Below are 7346 nucleotides of genomic sequence, written 5' to 3' on the forward strand. Positions count from 1 at the left end.
AGGAGTTTGGGATTGACATATATACAGTACTATCTATAAAAGATAACCAAGAAGGATCCACTAGTGTATAATACAGGGAGCTCTACTCAATACTATGTTAACAACCTAAGTGGGAAAAGAATCTAAAAAAAAAAATGTGGAGCACTGATCATAGCAAACACCCTCTTCCAACAACACAAGAGATGACTCTACACACAGACATCACCAGATGGTCAATATAAAAATCAGATCGATTATATTCTTTGCAGCCAAAAATGGAGATGCTCTATATAGTCATCAAAAACAAGATCAGGATCTGACTGTGGCTAGATCATGAACTCCTTTCTTATTGCAAAACTCAGACTTAAATTGAAGAAAGTAGGGAAAACCACTAAAAAAAAAGTAGGCTTCCCTGGTGACTCAGGTGGTAAAGGATTTCCCTGCAATGTGGGAGACCTGGGTTCAATACATGGGTTCAGAAGATCCCCTGGAGGAGGGCATGGCAACTCACTCCAGTATTCTGGCCTGGAGAATCTCCATGGACAGAGAAGCCTGGTGGGCTGTAGTCCATGGGGTCGCAAAGAGTTGGACATGACTGAGCAACTAAACACAGCACACAGGGAGAACCACTAGAACATTCAGCTGTGACCCAGATCAAACCCCTTACGATTATACAGTGGAAGTGAAAAACAGATTCAAGGGATCACATCTGATAGAGTGCCTGAAGAACTATGGACAGAGGTTTGCAACATTGTATAGGAGGCAGTGATCGAAACCATCCCCAAGAAGAAGAAATTCAAAAAGGCAAAATGTTTGTCTGAGGAGACTTTACAAATAGCTGAGAAAAGAAGAGAAGACAAAGGCAAAGGAGAAAAGGAAAGATATACCCATCTGAATGTAGAGTTCCAAAGAATAGCAAGGAGAGATAAGAAAGCCTTCCTCAGCGATCAATGCAAAGAAATAGAGGAAAACAACAGAATGGGAAAGACTAGAGAACTCATCAAGAAAATTGGAGATACCAAGGGAACATTTCATGCAAAGACGGGCACAATAAAGGACAGAAATGGTATGGACCACACAGAAGCAGAAGATATTACGAAGAGGTGGCAAGAATACACAGAAGAACTATACTAAGATCTTAATGACCCAGATAACCATGATGGTATGATCACTCACCTAGAGCCAGACATCCTAGAGTGTGAAGTCAAGTGGGCCATAGGAAACATCACTATGAATAAAGCTAGTGGAGATGATGCAATTCCAGTTGAGCTATTTCAAATCCTAAAAGATGATGCTGTGAAAGTGCTGCACTCACTATGCCAGCAAATTTGAAAAACTCAGCAGTGGCCACAGGACTGGAAAGGCTCAGTTTTCATTCCAATCCCAAAGAAAGGCAATGCCAAAGAATGCTCAAACTACTACACAATTGCACTCATCTCACACACTAGTGGAGAAGGAAATGGCAACACACTCCAGTATTCTTGCCTAGAGAATCCTGTGGACAGTGGAGCCTGGTGGGCTGCCATCTATGGGGTCGCACAGAGTAGAATACGGAGCTGAAGCGACTTAGCCTGTAAGCATAGCATGCATGCATGCACACACTAGCAAAGTAGTGCTCAAAATTCTCCAAGCTAGGCTTTAATAGTACATGAACCGAGAACTTCCAGATGTTTAAGCTGGAGTTAGAAAAGGCAGAGGAACCAGAGATCAAATTGTCAACATCTGCTGGATCATAGAAAAAGCAAGGTAGTTCCAGAAAAACATCTACTTCTGCTTCATTGACTATGCTAAAGCCATTGAGTGTGTGGATCACAGCAAACTGTGGAAAATTCTTCAAGACATGGGAATAACAGATGCCCTTACCTGCCTCCTGAGAAATCTATATACAGGTCAAGAAGCAACAATTAGAACCAGACATGGAATAATGGACTGGTTCCAAATTGGGAAAGGACTACATCAAGGCTATACACTGTCCGCTTTGCTTACTTATATGCAGAGTGCATCATGCGAAATGCTGGACTGGAGGAAGCACAAGCTGGAATCAAGAGTGCTGGGAGAAATATCAGTGACCTCAGATATGCAGATCACACACACCCTTATGGGAGAAAGTGAAGAGGAACTAAAGAGACTCTTTATTGGGGAGTGTTTGGTGGGAGGATTCCTACGTGCTGTCTCTCATGAGTCCTTTGTCCCTCTTCAAGCAGAGCAGCACACTACTCCCAGGAACTGAGGTCATTGTGTGAGGCAGGCTTGGGTCTCCTTTAGTAAACATTCTCTTTATGACAAAACTGCTTAGTCTCACTCCCCTTTCTTGAGATATGGATTGTCTCCTGATCTTGCGACCATTATTATCCCTTGTTCCCTTGGTAACAGTTGCTGTACGCTTGGTTTTCTGATCTCTATCATTGTCGAAAGAAATTTTTTGTACCACAGCCTTTATATACTCACAGAAAAATCATTAAAGCACATTTGCTCCATCAGAGCTTGGGTCTCCGTGTCTGTTTTATTTTTCTCCCTCTCTCTCTTCCTCTCTCCCTCTCCCTCTCTCTCCCTCCCTCTTTCTCCCTCCCTCTCTCTCCCCCCTCCCCTCCCTCTTTCTGTCTCCCTGTCTCTCTCTTACCCCCCCTTTGTCCCCTGCTCCCTCCCTCTCTCCCTTTCCCTCTCTCTGTCTCTCTCCCCACCTCCCCCCAGCTGATTCTCTGGAGCGTGGAGACCCATTGTCATGCTCACTTTCCTGCCCAAGGTCTAAGACCCTCTCGAGAAGGTGCTCTGTGCCTTCACCACCTCGAGAGGGCACCTGGTTCCTTCGTGAGTGATGCAAGTCCTGTGTCAAGGGCTTTATTGGTTTTCTGCGTAAACCAGGGAATATCAGTCTTTTTCTCTCTTTTACTTTCTTATCATTGACTCCGGACCACCAGGTTCTGGTCCATTAAAGGACCCCAACACCTCTTGATGAAAATGAAAGAGGAGAGTGAAAAAGCTGGCTTAAAACTCAACATTCAAAAAACGAGTATCATGGCATCCGGTCCCATCACTTCATGGAAAATAGATGGGGAAACAATGGAAACAGTGAGAGACTTTATTTTTGGTGACTCCAAAATCACTGCAGATGGTGAACTGCAGCCATGAAATTAAAAGGTGCTTGCTCCTTGGAAGAGAAGCTATAACAAACCTAGACAGTATTTAAAAAGCAGAGACATTACTTTGTCAACAAAGGTCCATCTAGTCAAAGCTATGTTTTTTCCGTAGTCATGTATGGATGTGAAAATTGGACCATAAGGAAAGCTGAGTGCCAAAGAATTGATGCTTTTGAATAGTGGTTTTGGAAAAAACTCTTGAGAGTCCCTTGGACACAGAAGATCCAATCAGTCAATCCTAAAGGAAATCAGTCCTGAATATTCATTGGAAGGACTGATGTTGATGATGAAGCTGCCATACTTTGGCCACTGGATGTAAAGAACTGACTCATTGGAAAAGACCCTGATTATGGGAAAGATTGAAGGCAGGAGAAGAAGGAGATGACAGAGGATGAGATGGTTAGATGGTATCACCAACTCTATGGACATGAGTTTGAGCAAGCTCCGGGAATCGGTGATAGACAGGGAAGCGTGTCATGCTGCAGTCCATGGGTTGGAAATAGTTAGACACAAGCAAGTGACTGAATTGACTGAAATACACAAATGCATAACTGAATGACTGTGCTATGAACTTGAAACTAACATAACATAATAAATCAACTTTATTCCAAAGTAAAATAAAATGAAGAAACCTGACTACTGAAAAACAGTTACAGCTAACTAGAGGAATGACAATAACCTCTCTTGGGTAGTTTACTAAGCATGAATATCCTTCTTTATCCCTTTCTAAGGTATATGCTAGTGTTATTTGCTGAGACAGGGAAAGAGGAAAATGTGAGAGAACTTTCATGTGGGGTAGGAGAGGAGGTTTAATATATGAGAGAGAAACTTTGTAATGACTAAGTCTTCAGGATAGTAATGAGAATTTTTTCAAATAAGAAACATTTATTGAAAAGTCATGGTTTCAGCCAGATATACCATTAAAATGCCCAGTCCCACATAGGAACATGTGTATTTCTTTGTATGTTTTGTATATGTGGTTGGCATAACTCCAACTGTGATGAAAATCAATTTTGTGCCATCCTATTTAGAAAGGCCATATTCCAAATAAGGATGATGTATATCCAATATAAATCCACAGTCATAATATAACTGCTTGTTTATTTCAATGAGCTTAATAACAGTAGCATATTTATTTGTTTTTTAACCATTAAACCATGCCAGATATTATATACACATAATTTTAAAAATTCATTACATAGAGATAGGCATCTTTTTCCAAGAATACCATGGAATCTTCAGTTATGAATTGTCCAATACCACTGAACACAAATTTAAAAGGAATTTAGAGTCTCAAAATTTAAAAGACATGTAAATACTGATAAAGTGTAAACTACAATTCTATTATGAGGGCACTTTGATTTCCCTTTAGTAGATTTTTCTCAGAGTCTTTCTCTCTTTCTTAAAAATGTCAAGTGTGCTACTAATTTATAGCAGCCCAACATGCAAAAGTAAATTTTGAGAAGGAGATAATGAAGAAGCATAAAGTCAAGTAATAAATATTATAATCAATGGTGTCCATGAAAACACATTATTCTGAGATCTAACTTTCTGAAAAACTTAAAAAATCCAAGAAAAAGAAAAAAAAAATGATTAAGGCTGAGAAAAATGGGACTGCTAAATAAAAATATATAAATGAATAAAGAAAATAAATGAATAATGGGCGAAGTAATCAGTAAGAGCCTCAAACCATAAAAAAATATGAGAATTGTTATATATGTGTGTATACATACACCCTATGTCTATAAGATTTATTTGATTTATACATTAATCTCCCAGGTATATTTGATTGTAGGATTGTAAGTTGAACACAAAGTCACCAGTGGAAGCAATATCTTAGATTTAATTATTTGTCTCTTCTAATAACATTCAATAAATACACAGAATAGAACACCTAGTTATTTAAATAACTTTGCAAAACACACAAAGATCAAATAAATATAGGAAATATGTGATTAGTATTGCAGAGAAAACAACTTGGAATAAGGCAGATGCTGGCATATGGTAGAATTGGAGAGTTACATATTTCACATCCAGAGGGATCCAAATAGGGAATGTGATTGCTTCTGGGATATGGATAAAAATGCAAATAGAGCACTAGACTAAATCCTCAGAGTGAGATAAATACTCCAGAAGATACAGATGTCAATTTGAACAGTAATGGTGATTAGTGTGATTTGGTAATTGAAAAGAGACAGCAAAGCAGAATCTGAAATCTTCCACATTTAGGTTCTATGACATGTTGTTATTTGACTCAATTAAATTACTGAGATATAACTGAATATGTTTTATCATGAGGCAAGATTCATCTAAGCACATGCTAGTTAGTTAGTAATGAAATTCAGAGTTTTGTTAACGTAAATTGAGTTAATGGGAATCTGCAAACAATATTTGATCACAAGAGCACAGCTTTCTATTTTCTTAAGGAGGACATGACTTAAAATGGCATGCTACCTCACTGGTTAAACAACAGGATGAGTAGACAGACTGAAATCTAATTTTGAATAATGATTCATCTCACATTTGGCAAAGTAATTAAATTTGGTTCACTTGGGTATAAAATGGAACAAATAATACCCAAATACCTTGTGGAAATATTTTAATGAGAAACTCAAGAAGCATAAATAATCTAAAAAATATAGTTATAGATAAATAAATAGTAATATTTTCAAATTCACCAGTCATATGCAAAATATACTGGTAGTTGATGCTACATTATTAAGTTAGCAACATAAAATAGTGCAGGAATGCATAAAGATTGTCTTTATTTTCTAGATAAAATGACTATGAGGCAAAATTTAATTTATTCAAGGAATTTCAAATTTACAAAATTTAAGAAATAATGGCACTGATCCATAGAAATGGATCACCATAGTTCAAAAGCATCACTTCTTCAGTACTCAGCCTTCTTTTGAAAAACTAATCAATGGAAAAGAAAAGTGTGCAGAAAAAGAGCCATACATATATAATTACTGAATGAAGTGAAATAAAGTGAAGCTACTCAGTCGTGTCCGACTCTTTGAGACCGCAAGGATTGTAGCCTACCAGCTCCTCCATTCATGGGATTTTCCAGGCAAGAATATTGGAGTGGGTTGCCATTTCCTTCTCCAGGAGATCTTCCCTGACCCAGGGATTGAACCTGGGTCTCCTGCATTATAGGCAGACGCTTTACCATCTGAGCCACCAGGGAAGTAATACATCAAAATAATTACTGAAATAGAGTGAGGAAAGAATGGTCTTTTTGATAAATGATGCTGAATAATTAAAGATGAGCTCAATAAAGGACAGAAATGGTATAAACCTAACAGAAGCAGAAGATATTAAGAAGAGATGGCAAGAATACACAGAACTGTACAAAAAAGAACTTCACGACCCAGATAATCACAAAAGTATGATCACTCACACTCACCTAGAGCCAGATATCCTGGAATGTGAAGTCAGGCGGGCCTTAGGAAGCATCACTACGAACAAACCTAGGGGAGGTAATGGAATTTCAGTTGAGCTATTTCAAATCGTAAAAGATGATGCTGTGAAAGTGCTGCACTCAATATGCCAGCAAATTTGGAAAACTCGGCAGTGGCCAGAGGACTGGAAAAGGTCGGTTTTCATTCCAATCCCAAAGAAAGGCAATGCCAAAGAATGCTCAAACTACTGCACAATTGCACTCATCTCACACGCTAGTAAAGTAATGATCAAAATTCTCCAAGCCAGGCTCCAGCAATATGCGAACTGTGAATTTCCAGATGTTCAAGCTGGTTTTAGAAAAAGCAGAGGAACCAGAGATTAAATTGCCAACATCCGCTGGATCATTGAAAAAGCAAGAAAGTTCCAGAAAAACATCTATTTCTGCTTTATTGACTATGCCAAAGCCTTTGACTGTGTGGATCACAATAAACTGTGGAAAAATCTGAAAGAGATGGGAAGAGCAGATCACCTGACCTGCCTCTTGAGAAACCTGTATACAGGTCAGGAAGCAACAGTTAGAACTGGACACGGAAAAACAGACTGGTTCCAAACAGTAAAAGGAGTACATCAAGGCTGTATATTCTCACCCTGCTTATTTAACTTATATGCAGAGTACATCATGAGAAATGCTGGGCTGGAGGAAGCACAAGCTGGAATCAAGATTGCTGGAAGAAATATCAATAACCTCAGATATGCAGATGACACCACCCTTATGGCAGAAAGTGAAGAGGAACTAAAGAGCCTCTTGATGAAAGTGAAAGAGGA

At 38.8% G+C, this 7346-nt stretch overlaps 1 non-coding gene across 1 annotated transcript; it reads right to left on the reverse strand.

Annotated features, from left to right (window-relative positions):
- Positions 1-6233: 6233 nt before the first annotated feature.
- On the reverse strand, positions 6234-6306 carry TRNAY-AUA (transfer RNA tyrosine (anticodon AUA)). Its single transcript has one exon. It is a non-coding gene; the product is annotated as a tRNA-Tyr (tRNA).
- Positions 6307-7346: the final 1040 nt, after the last annotated feature.

The sequence above is a fragment of the Dama dama genome, chromosome 17 (assembly GCF_033118175.1).
Source record: "Dama dama isolate Ldn47 chromosome 17, ASM3311817v1, whole genome shotgun sequence".
Taxonomy (NCBI): Eukaryota; Metazoa; Chordata; class Mammalia; order Artiodactyla; family Cervidae; genus Dama; species Dama dama.